General features: G+C 37.2%; 1 protein-coding gene across 1 annotated transcript in view; it reads right to left on the reverse strand.

Moving 5' to 3' along the window:
* Positions 1-12,948, reverse strand: part of DNAH14 (dynein axonemal heavy chain 14) — a 161,325-nt gene that overhangs the window by 61,465 nt on the left and 86,912 nt on the right. The gene's annotated exons all lie outside the window — the stretch shown is intronic.

The following is a 12,948-nucleotide window of genomic DNA, read 5'->3' on the forward strand; positions in this document are numbered from 1 at the left end:
CAGAAGGATTATTTACTATAGCCAGGAACAGAAGGCTACAACTCTGGGGCCCACACTTGAGACAAGGTTCAGATCCAAGGAACATTCCCCCTACATTCAAAAGCAACCCTGAATCAAACTCATTCTGTATTTACAACAGAGTGGAGGTCAGCAGAATTACTCTTTAAAAAGGCCAAAGAGTAAATATTTTAGGCTATGGACCAGAGGACAAAAATCAAACATATTACACATTATTCATGCAGCGAGAGAAAATGGATTTCCACAAATGTTTTATTGATGAAATTCAATATGAAAACAGTTGAATACAAATTTTTAAAATATTCCTATTTAAATGTTCCTATCAATGAAGAACACAGAATTCTTTTGAGTCGGGTAACATGTTACATATTAGGATTCAAGGTTAATGTTTTCCATCATCAAATTGCTTGTCATTATTCCTTTATAAAAACCATTCTTATCTTGCAGACCTAGAAAAACAGGTCGCAGCCCAGATCTGACCCATGGACTATTATATGCCAGCCCCTACGAGACTGTATGTCAATTACAACATCTACTTTAACTCTGGAGTAGCTTGTATTTGCATGCTAACAGCATACCACCAAACATTCCCACCACCAAAAAAGAGAAGTTTGATCTCACTATTAATCAAATAGTATAAAAAATCAAATGAACTATTCTTTTTTCCTATGAGACAAGCGAAAAAATCAAGTTAACCTCGCACTTCTTCACAGCAACACTCAAATGCCAGAACATTTCCTCAGGAGAAAAGAGTGGCTAAAGAAGTTTCTACAGAGCCAAGTTTTCATGTAACTATGAAGCTAACAAACATTTCCACACATGCAAAATGCAGTAAGGATATCCATGAACCCTACTTGTAAAATGTACGTGGTAATAAATTCCACCCTCACAGTGATGAAGGCAAAAATATGGCAATGAAGAAAATAATAGGAAGAGCATTAAATCCATTTAAGTATAGAAGTAAGTCAAAACAACTATAGGACTTTTGACACGCAGCAGAACTTTGATAGCACAGAAATAACAGAGTATCGAAACAATCAAGAGGGGGAGAAAAGGAGGTAAATGGAATATAGGGAACATAAGTGCTCTTCACCTCTCAGATACACAGAAGTCAATAGATGATACTTAATTCTGATAAATAAAATAGTAAAAGTTTAGCTATATTATTTAAAAGTATAAAGGTACCTGAAAAAAAAAAACTATAATTACAACATATGCAATAAACATTAGGGAGTATGAGATATCAGATAAAAAGCAAATGCATGAATTATGTTCTGATTTCTTCATTTCACAATGTGGAGCTAACAGATGCTACCTAAAGTGCATAAATCACAAAGGTTGAAATATATATGATGTTTTAAGTCTAGAAGAACTAAAATGATGCACAAACCTTCTCAAATATCAAAAGCAAAACTATGTATTCACACAAAACAGGGATTTAAAACATTAAAAAAAATAAAGGACAGTTGTGGTTGACTTTAGTAAGTTGCCTACATAATATTCATTCCCTCTTTCCATTTCCCAAACAGTACTCGGACTCTTATTCAGGTAGATCTGAACAAATTATCAAAAAAAGATGAAAAAATGAAAAGACAGGTTAAGAAGTAGACAGGAGAGAATGATAAATCTGACATAATACACATCAAAAGTCTGGAAGAAGAAAGAAAATGGGGAATATAATGACAGTTTTCTGGACACCAATCTAAGTTCACAGAATCCTGCAAATTCTAAGCAGGATGAACATATAAGTGTACACATGCGCATGTACACACACACACACACACACACCCTTCCAATGCAGTGGAACTACAGAATGCCAAAGGCAACAAGGAGATCGAAGCAGTAGCCAGAGAGAAATTAAAGTGAAAAACAGACTAAGTATGGGCTTCTTGATAACATGTGCATGCATGCATGCACACACATGCAAACACACACACACGCACAAACTAAAAGAGTGGCACAACATCACCAATGTGATATGGAAAAATAACTGTCAACTTAGAATTCTATACCTGGCAAAAATATATTTCAAAAATGAAGACAAAATAAAGACATTTTGGGCAAATAAAACCAACAGACACACAAAAATAAACCATACAGGACTTTAAACAGGTGGACTATGGATCCCGAGATGACAGGTCTAAGATGTAAGAAATTATCAGCAGAAGTAACGAATCTGTGTAAACCTAGACAAACACTTACTAAATAAAAGAGTAATGATTTCTTGTGGGACTCCAAGTGAGAAGGTACTAGAGTACACTACAAACAACAGCATAGAGGTCAGAAGGGAGATGATTAAAGTTAAATTGTTCTAAGATATTTGTATTTTCTGGAGGAAGATGGAAAATTATTAAATTTACACATTGGCAAGCTAAGCATACATCTTAAAACTTCTGTAGTAGTCACAAAATAAGGTGGCAGAAATAAATCAAAACATATTAAAAATAAGTCAATACAAATGCACCAAATTTTCTAAAAAGACAAAGAAAAACTGGAGGAAAAATCCAGTTATATCCTATTTAAAAGACAAATCTGTTTTTCAGAGTCCATAGTCTCTCATGGTTCATCTCCCCTTCCAATTTACCCAAAAGCACATACCCTCCCCAATGTCCATAACCCTACCCCCGTTCTCCCAACCCCCCTCCCCCCAGCAACCCAGGTTTGAAGTGGCGGGGGGGTGGGAGGTTGGGGTACCAGGTGGTGGGTATTATAGAGGGCACAGCTTGCATGGAGCACTGGGTGTGGTGAAAAAATAATGAATACTGTTTTTCTGAAAATAAATAAATTGGAAAAAAAAATAAAAGACAAATCTGTAAAACAAAAGGATACAAAAAGGATGTAAGAAAAAGATAGTAAAAAGATCTATCAGGCAACTATTGGGCAAAATAAAGATATTAGAGCTGTATTTCTATCAGAAATAATAGATATTAAGGCAGAAGTAGTCATTAGACATAAAGAAGTTCATGGCATAATGATTAAGGTTCATTTCACCAGGAAAATAAAAGTTCTGACCTTCCACCTAACAACATCACTTCAAAGTATGTAGTGCAAATATGTAATGCAAAACACATAATTCAAAAACTGGCAGAACCATAAGGAGAAACAAATAAATATAGCAGATAACAGAACATTGTAACAAATTCATTTCAGTTAATCAGGCCAACCCCCCCACCACCACCAAAACAAAACACAAACAAAACCAGTAGTGACACAGATTATAATAATCTAATTTTAAAGTCTGTTCACAAATACACTATGTACAACTCAAGAAGTGGAGCATGCATGTATTTTAAAGTGCACATGGCAGAGTTTCAAAATTAACCAACTACTGGGTCATAATATAAGTCTCAACAAATTTCAAACACTGTATCATCATACAATCCAAATTCTATGACCATATTGCAATCAGATTAGAAATAAAGTGATAAAACGTGAAATCCAATAAATCTGGAAATGAAGAAACACCTGTATAAATAACTCATGTTCAAAAAAAGAACCATAAAGAAGATTTCAAATATTAAGAATACTAAGATATTAAATATTAAAACTTTTGAGATGCATCTCAAGAGGCATGTACAGGCAAATAAAAGCTTTTAATGCTTATACCAGAAGAAAGGAAAGACTATTTAAAGAAGTTAGAAAAAGCAAAACTTTGTAAATCCAAAGAAAGTAGAAAGAAAAAAATAAAGATGAGAGCAGGCCTCTGGACATCAACAAGGTAATGGGAGTGGGACATACCACTCTTTGTCCACCCCCCCAAGAGAGGACAAATAGTATCCATGAACAAAAATAAGCCTGGGAGAGCTCAAGAGTCTGATTAAGAACTACGGCAACACATGTTGTTTCCTGTTTTGTTAATTTTGGCCATTCTAACTGGTGTAAGGTGATATCTCAATGTGGTTTTAATTTGAATCTCCCTGAGGGCTAATGATGATGAGCATTTTTTCATGTGTCTGATAGCCATTTGTATGTCTTGATTGGAGAAGTGTCTGTTCATATCTTCTGCCCATTTTTTGATGTGTTTGTCTGTTTCTTGTGGGTTGAGTTTGAGGAGTTCATTATAGATCCTGGATATCAACCTTTTATCTGTACTGTCATTTGCAAATATCTTCTCCCATTCCGTGGGTTGCCTCTTTGTTTTTGTGACTGTTTCCTTTGCTGTGCAGAAGCTTTTGATTTTGATGAAGTCCCAGAAGTTTATTTTCGCTTTTGTTTCCTTTGCCTTTGGAGACGTATCTTGAAAGAAGTTGCTGTTGGAGAGGATGTGGAGAAAGGGGAACCTTCTTACACTGTTGGTGGGAATGCAAGTTGGTGCAGCCTCTTTGGAGAACAGTGTGGAGATTCCTCAAGAAATTAAAAATAGAGCTTCCCTATGACCCTGCCATTGCACTCCTGGGTATTTACCCCAAAGACACAGATGTTGTGAAAAGAAGGGCCATCTGTACGCCAATGTTTATAGCAGCAATGGCCACAGTCGCCAAACTATGGAAAGAACCAAGATGCCCTTCAACGGATGAATGGATAAGGAAGATGTGGTCCATACACACTATGGAGTATTATGCCTCCATCAGAAAGGACGAATACCCAACTTTTGTAGCAACATGGACGGGACTGGAAGAGATTATGCTGAGTGAAATAAGTCAAGCAGAGAGAGTCAATTATCATATGGTTTCACTTATTTGTGGAGCATAACAAATAGCATGGAGGACAAGGGGTGTTAGAGAGGAGTAGGGAATTTGGGTAAATTGGAAGGGGAGGTGAACCATGAGAGACTATGGACTCTGAAAAACAATCTGAGGGGTTTGAAGTGGCGGGGGGGTGGGAGGTTGGGGTACCAGGTGGTGGGTATTATAGAGGGCACGGCTTGCATGGAGCACTGGGTGTGGTGAAAAAATAATGAATACTGTTTTTCAGAAAATAAATAAATTGGAAAACAAAACAAAAGAAAAAAAAAGAAAAGAAAAAGAACTACGGCAACACAGTGGGGAAAAAAATGAGACCAACTCCACAGAAAGGATCCCTGGGGAGACTGGCTGAGCTGAGACAGCTGGCTAAGAACCAAGAAGATGGTGGGCTGTCAGCGTCTGTCACACAGGGGCTGACATCATAGTCCCCAGTGACATGTTCTAGCATCTCAGCAGCTCCCACAACAGCGCAGACTCTACACAGAGCTCATGGTGGAGGATCCAAGAATGTCTGTCACGTGGACAACACCGTGCTGCTCCCCAGAGGACACCAGGGCATCAGCTACCAAGACAAGCAACAGGCAGCACTGCCCAGAGCTGTGGAGCAACTAGAAAGGGAGACTCTGCTGCCCCTCCCCCAGAAGCAGCACAGCCACAGCACCAGCCCCACCCACACCTTGGTTCCAGAGTCCCAAGGGCTCCACACGTGTGCACACTTCAGACTCCATCTCCTTGGCTACTCTGCACATGGCCATGCTCCAAACCCGAGCCCCATGGCTGCTCTACAGGCATCCCTGTGGTGGGCACTGGGGTCACCACTGCTGGGGAATACCCAGCTTCTCAGACCCCAGAGCTTCTGGGACCCCAGAAGTGCCCACATATCAGACACCAATGCCACCAGCACTACAAGAGCCCTCGTAGCTGTACCCTATGCCAAGATGGATCCCTTCAACCATAATACCCTGCACAGCAGGGAAAAGGACCAGGAAGTCCCCAGAATTCTCTGTCCAGCAATTCATATGTCTCCCATTTCTTTGAGGTCTATGAGTGGAAGATTACTGTATTCCTTTGGTGGCATCATGTTTCCTTAATTTTTTATGAAGAATATTTTATCCAGAAGAGGTGTCCTTTAGAAATGAAGGAGAGATAAAGACTTTTTCAAACAAAAGCTAAAGGGGTTCATCTCCATTAGACCTGCTTTAGAAGAAATGCTAAAGGGAACTCTTCAAGGTGAAATGCAAGCTGCTAGTGAGTCATATGAAAACATATGAAAGTATAAAACTTACAACTTACCAGTAAAGAATATAGACAAATTCAGAATAATACCACAATAGTGTTATGCAAATCACTTAACTCTAGTATAATGATTTAAAGATAAAAGTGTTAAAAATAACTATAGCTAAAATAATTTATGAATGTATACAGAATAGGAAAAGATGTAAACTGTGACATCAAAACCATAAAATGTTGGGGGGGGGAGAAAAAGGTATTTCATATACAATCAAAGTTAAGCGGTTTTCAGCTTAAAACAGACTAGCATTAAAAAAAAAAAAAAGGACTAGCATTACTCTAAAGGGTTTTACATAAGCCTTTTGTTAACCTATAGTAGGTGCATAAAAGAACAAAGGAAAGAGTCAAAGCATACCACACTGGAAAATCATCAAAATCACAAAGGAAGATGGCAAAGAGGTAACAAGTAATAAAGGAACTATAAAATAGCTAGAAGGGGTGCCTGGGTGGCTCAGCCTGTTAAGAGTCTGCCTTTGGCTCAGGTAATGACCTCACGGTCCTGGGATCAAGTCCTGTATTGGGCTCCCTGTTCAGTGGGGAGCCTGCTTCTCTCTCTCCCTCTGCCTGCCACTCTCCCTGCTTGTGCTCTCTCTCTCTTTCTGTGTCAAATAAATAAACAAAATCTTTAAAAAACTTTTTTAAATAGCCAGAAAACATTTAACAAGATGGCAATTATAAGTCCTTATCTGCAAATAGTTACTATACTATACATGTAAATGCACCAACTTTTCCAATAAAAAGACAGAGTATCTGATAGGATTTAAAAAGGCCTAACTGTATGCTGCCTACAAGAAACTCACTCAGCTTTCAGAACACATATAGGCTCAAAGAAAAGAGATGGAAGAAGATATTTCATGCAAACAGTAACCAAAAAGACTAGGGGGAATTGTATCAGATGAAATGTACTTTAAGTTCAAAATTGTAACTTTGTATCATCAAGAGGATATAAAAATAGTAAACATACATATGCCCAACACCAGAGAACATAAAAATAGTAAGCAAATACTAACAGATCTGAAGGCAGAAATACATAGCAATGCAATAATAACAGAAGCCTTTAATACTCTAATTTCAACTTGAAGAAATCATCCAGGCAGAAAATCAACAAAGAAATATATGATTTGAACTACACTTTAGACCAAATGGACATAACAGATATATGCAAAACATATCCAACAGCAGCAGAGTGCACATTCTTCTCAATTGAATGCAGAATATTTCCTAGGATAGATCATATGTTAGGCCATAAAACAAGTCTTAAAAATTAAAGAAGATTTTAAATCAGATCACAATGTTTTTTTGTGTTTTTTCCAAACACAATGTTATGAAAACTAGAAATCAAAAACAGGAGGAAACCTGAAAAGTCCAGAAAAATGTAGAAATTAATCAACACGTTCCTGAAAAAACAATGTCTAGGAAGAAATCAAAAAGGAAAATCAAAAATATCTTGAAACAAATAAAAATGGAAATGTAACACATCAAAAACCATATCATGCTGCAACAAAAAGTAGTTCTAAGAAGAAAGTTTATAGCAATTAAAAACCAACTTAAAAAAGAGAGACCTAAAATTAATAACCTAACTGTATGCCTTAAACAACTAACTAAAAAAAGCACCAAATTAGAGCAGAAGTAAATGAAATAGAGATCAGAAAAACAATAGGAAAGATATAAACTGAGAGTTGGAGCTTAAAAATATAAGCAAATCGACCAACAAGTAAAATAAGAAAAAAAGAGAGATTCAAATAAATAAAACTGGAAATGAAAGAAAAACATTACAGATGATACCACAGAAATATCAAGAATCATATGAGATTATTATGAACATTTATGTCCTAACAAATTTGATAATCCAACAAGTTGAAAATGGACAAATTCTTTGAAATTACAACCTATTAGGAAACAGAAACAGAAAATGTGAACAAATAACAAGGAAGATGGTTTCACTGATTAATCTTATCGAACATTTAAAGAAGAACTAATGCCAATCCTTCTCAAACTTCCAAAAAAGAAGTGAGAAGAGGAGAGAACACTTCCAGGGTCATTTTATAAGGCTAACATCCAGATCTCAAAGTCAGATAAGAAAACAACTAAGAAATAAAATTACAGCCCACATTCCTGAGGAATACAGAGGCAAAACCCCTCCAAAAAACTAGCAAAGTAAATTCATAGCAAAATAAAAGGATGATACAACACAATAAAGTAGGTTTTATCCCTGGGATGTGAGGATGGTTCAAACAAGCAAATCAATAAATGTGACAGATGACAGAAACTGAAGAAGGCACAAATAAATGGAATGATCTACCATGATCATGGAATGGATTAATAATTAAAATGTCCATACTACACAAAACGGTCTACAGAGCCAATGCTATCCTTATCAAAATCCCAATGGCATTTTTGACAGAAATAGAAAAAATAATTCTGAAATGTGTATGAAACCACAAAACTCCCTAAATAGCAAAAGCACTCACTAAAAAATAAAGCAAGAAGAATCACACTTTTTGACTTCAAGTTATATTACAAAGCTACAGTAATCAAAACAGTATGGCACTGGCATAAAAACAGACACCTAAGGGGAGCCTGGGTGGCTCAGTTAAGCGTCTGCCTTCAGCTCAAGTCATGATCACAAGGTCCTGGATCAAGCCTTGCTTCAGGCTCCCTGCTCAGCAAGGAGTCTGCTTCTCCCTCTGCCTCTCCTCAGCTCATGCTCTCTTCTTCTCTCTCTCTGTCAAATAAATAAATAAAATAGTTTTAAAAAATAGACCCATAAGCTAATGGAACAGAACAGGGAGTCCAGAAATAAACCTACACATATACAGTCAACTAATTTTTTGACAAGGGCACTAAGAACATACAATGAGGGAAAGGATCATTTCTTAATAAATGCTATTAAGAAAATTGGATATTCCAACACAAAAGAATGAAAATAGACCCCTTATACCATACACAAAAATTGACTCAAAATGAACTAAGGACTTACATTTAAAACCTAAAATGGTGAAACTACTGGAAGAAAATGTAAAGGGAAAGCTCTTTGTCACTGGTCATGGCAATGATATTTTTTGGATATCATTGACACCAAACACACATGTAATAAACCAAAAGTAAACAAATGGAACATCAAACTAAAAACCTGAACAGCAAAGGAAATAATCAACAAAATGAAAGACAATCTACAGAGTGGGATCAAATGCATGTAAACCATATATGTGAAAAGGAGTTAATACCCAAAATTTGCAAGAAACTCAGACAACTCAGTAGGAAAAACATCCACAAATAATTGGATGGAAAAAATGGGCAAGGAACCTAAAAAGAAATTTTTCCAAAGAAGACATCCAGATGGCCAACAGACGTGAAATGATCCTCAGTATCACTCACCATCAGGGAAATGTCAATCAAAACCACAAAGAAATATCATCTCGTGATATCGTTAGTATCAAGCAAAAAATAACAAATGTGGTGAGAATGTGGAGAAAAGGGAATGCTCATGCACTATTAGTGATGTAAACTGATACAGTCACTATGGAAGTTTCTCAAAAAATTAAAAAATAGATGATACACCTGGGTGGCTTAGTTGGTTAAGTATCTGCCTTGGGCTCAAGTTGTGATCCCAGTGTTCTGGGATCAAGCTCCACATCAGGCTCACTGCTCAGCGGGGAGCCTGCTTCTCCCTCCCTCTGCTGCTTCCCCTGCTTGTGCTCTCTTTTGAAGAAATAAATAAAGTCTGGGGGAAAAAAAGAACTATCACGTGATCCAGCAATCCCACTTCTGGACATATATCTGAAGGAAATGAAACCAATATCTCAAAGAGATATCTGCACTCCTGTGATCACAGCATTATTCACAACAGCCTAGATATGGAGATAATTTAAGTATCTGTCAACAGAAGGATAGATAAAGAAAATGTGGTATATATAAATACACAATAAAATATTGCTCAGGCATAAGAAATAAATAGTGCCATTTCAACAAGGATGAACCAGCAGGTACTACGCTAAATGAAATAAATCAGAGAAAGATAAATAGTATATGGTATCATTCATATGCAGAATCCGGGGGGGGGGGGAGTTGAACTCCTAGAAAGAAAGCCAAATGATGGATGAGTGACAGAGGCGATGAGTGATGGAGGGGATGAGGAGACACTGGTCAAGGGTACAAGCTTTCAGTCGTAAGATGATTAAGTTCTGAAAATCTAATGTACACTGCGAAAATCAGTGAGGGAAATATCACTAAAATGCAGACAGGAGTTTTCCACAGGGGAGCTCTCAGCACTCCCACTCCTAGTTAATTGCAGACCCAACAGGAAGAGATGGATTTGGCCTTACCCAGACTTGACCTTGCACGGGGTTACTACTCTACTACTCCAGCAGGAGGAAGAGATACTTTCCTCATCCCCCACCCACCAGGACAGCTCAGCCAAAAAGAAGTCACCACACTAAACCCCTAGTTTACTCCAGTGGACTTTTAGTTCACAAGCTTCATAACTCACCACTTTTCTTCTTAAAAAAGTGTACCTCTTCTTTGTTCCCCAGACTTGCCTATAGTTTTGTGTCATAGCTTGTTTGTTCTGGATTACAATTTGCTTTTATTCCCTAACAAACCCACCTTCTCTTGGTAAAATAACTGACAGTTTCTACTTTTGAGCTTAACAATAGCACTGTGACTATAGTGAATAATGCTGTATTGGACATCTGAAATTTCTGAGTGTAAGCTTCTCACCAAACACACATACATGTACACACACACATCATTGAAAGATGACAGATATGCTAATTAACTTTGTAGTAAACATTAGACAATGTATATGTATATTAAATATCACAGTCTACACCTTAGTATATACAATGTTTTTGTCAAATATACTTCAATAAAGCTAGAAACAAAATTTTCAGAAAAAAACCTAGAGCAAAAACAAAAGACAAAACAAACATGTAATAGAGAAGACCAAAAGAACTAAATATTAATGAACAGAGAAACTTATTAAAATGTCAGCTGTCTCTTTTATTTTTTTTTAATTTATAAGTGATATGAGCACTAGGCACATTTTGTGTTTTAATATTTGGTCTGATCCTGGTTCCTGACACAGGATTCCTAAATCCCTTGAAATTTTGGGGGCCACAGGAGTTTATGTTGTGTTTTTTTTTTTTAAGATTTTATTTATTTATTTGACAGAAAGAGAGAGTTCACAAGCAGGCAGAGTGTCAGAGAGAGGGAGAAGCAGGCTCCTTGCTGAGCAGAAAGCCTGACATGGGGCTCCACCCCAGGACCCTGAGATCATGACCTGAGTGGAAGGCAGGCCCTTAACTGACTAAGCCACACAGGCATCCCTGTTGTTCATTTTTTTTTCCTGTTGTTATTCTAATAAGGTTAATCTGGTTGAGCTTTTGGATGGCTCCTGAATGGGGGATGGTTACCAGAAAGATCTAACCATGATTAGGAGCTTAGAATTTTCAGCATCACCTTCCCATCCCCAGTTCTCTAGAAGAGGGAAGAGGGGCAGAAAATGGAGTTACTATTACTTGGCCATGCCTATGTGAGGAAGCCTCCATAAAAGCTCCCGAAAGCAAACCTGAGCTGATTACTCAGCCCAGCCCCTGGTAAGGGCGGTGCAATTCCGCCTGGGGCAAAGACACTTGAGAATCACTAAAACAGGCCCCTCCCCCAGAAGATCAACAAGAAATCCAGCCAGGACCAAGTTCACCTACCAAGGAGTGCAGCTTCAATACCAAGGAGAGCAGCAGGATTCCAGAGGAGGAGAAAGCAAAGCATAGAACTCATGGCTTTCTCCCCATGATTCTTTAGTCCTGTATTTAATTTAATTTTTCTTTCTTTTCAATTTTTTTTCCTTCTTCTGCTAAATTTTTTTTAACTTTTACCCTTTACTTTTTTAATGTTTTTTTTAACTAGTTTATCTAATAGATATTTTTTCTTCTTTATATTTTTTCTTTATTTTTTTCTTTTTTTAATTGTTTCTCTTTTTTTTCTGAACCTCTTTTTATCCCCTTTCTCCCCCCAGCGATTTAGGGTCTCTTCTGATTTGGTTAAAGCATATTTTCCTGGGGTCTTTGCCACCCTTTTAGTATTATACTTGCTCCTTCATATACTCTTATCTGGACAAAATGACAAGGTGGAAAAATTCACCACAAAAAAAAAAGAACAAGAGGCAGTACCGAAGGCTAGGGACCTAATCAATACAGACATTGGTAACATGTCAGATCTAGAGTTCAGAATGATGATTCTCAAGGTTCTAGCTGGGCTCAAAAAAGGCATGGAAGATATTAGAGAAACCCTCTCCAGAGAGATAAAAGCCCTTTCTGGAGAAATAAAAGAACTAAAATCTAACCAAGTTGAAATCAAAAAAGCTATTAATGAGGTGCAATCAAAAATGGAGGCTCTCACTGCTAGGATAAATGAGGCAGAAGAAAGAATTAGTGATATAGAAGACCAAAGGACAGAGAATAAAGAAGCTGAGCAAAAGAGGAACAAACAGCTACTGGACCATGAGGGGAGAATTTGAAAGATAAGTGACACCATAAGATGAAACAACATTAGAATAATTAAGATTCCAGAAGAATAAGAAAGAGAGAGGGGAGTAGAAGGTATATTGGAGAGAATTTCCTTAATAAGGCAAAGGGAACAGCATCAAAATCCAGGAGATGTAGAGAACCCCCCCCTCAAAATCAACAAGAATAGGTCCACACCCCGTCACCTAATAGTAAAATTTACAAGTCTTAGTGACAAAGAGAAAATCCTGAAAGCAGCCTGGAAAAAGAAGTCTATAACATACAATGGTAAAAATATTAGATTGGCAGCAGACTTATCTACAGAGACCTGACAGACCAGAAAAAGCTGGCATGATATATTCAGAGCACTAAATGAGAAAAACATGCAGCTAAGAATACTATATCCAGTTAGGCTATCATTGAAAATAGAAGGAGAGATAAAAAGCTTCCAG

This window comes from Neovison vison, chromosome 10 (genome assembly GCF_020171115.1).
Source record: "Neovison vison isolate M4711 chromosome 10, ASM_NN_V1, whole genome shotgun sequence".
Taxonomy (NCBI): Eukaryota; Metazoa; Chordata; class Mammalia; order Carnivora; family Mustelidae; genus Neogale; species Neogale vison.